Genomic DNA, 616 nt, shown 5'->3' on the forward strand with positions numbered 1-616 from the left:
ACTGGGGAAGAAATTGCGTGGATGATATATAAACAGAAAAAAAAAAAAGTAAAATATTTATCATTGCAGTTGAAGATTATTCCCCTTTCCACAGAGCAGAGAGAAACGAAGGAAGGAAAAGAGGAGCCAAAATAAAAAGAAAAAAGAGAAAGAGTAAGAAAACGATTTAGGAAATAGCAATATAGCTGAAAGAAATAATTATCATAAGTAGCAACGAAATGAGAAAGGAAAAATGGATAAATGTCACATGAGAAATCGAACTAAAAAACAACCTAACAGAATCACAGCACGAAAGAAAGAAAGAGAGAAAGAAAAAAAAAAGGAAAAGATAGGAGAAAGGAAATCGCGAAATCTCACCCAGCACAACGACATCAGGGAGGACCTCTTGTTCCAGCCATTCCTCGAACTTGGTGACCCTCAGGCGAAAGGTCTGACTCGGGGGGGAGGTGAAGGAGGCGTAAGGAGCCCACACCAAGGTCAGCCTCAAGTCGTAGGGCTCGAGAGACGGGTCCGAGTCGTGTAGCGGGAACATGGAGTACGTTAAGTTCCAGGAAAGTTTCCAGTTCGTGGGAGACCTGAATATTTCTTGGTCAAAGGGGTTCTCGACGTGTGTGTT

The sequence above is a fragment of the Penaeus monodon genome, chromosome 25 (genome assembly GCF_015228065.2).
Source record: "Penaeus monodon isolate SGIC_2016 chromosome 25, NSTDA_Pmon_1, whole genome shotgun sequence".
Lineage (NCBI taxonomy): Eukaryota > Metazoa > Arthropoda > Malacostraca > Decapoda > Penaeidae > Penaeus > Penaeus monodon.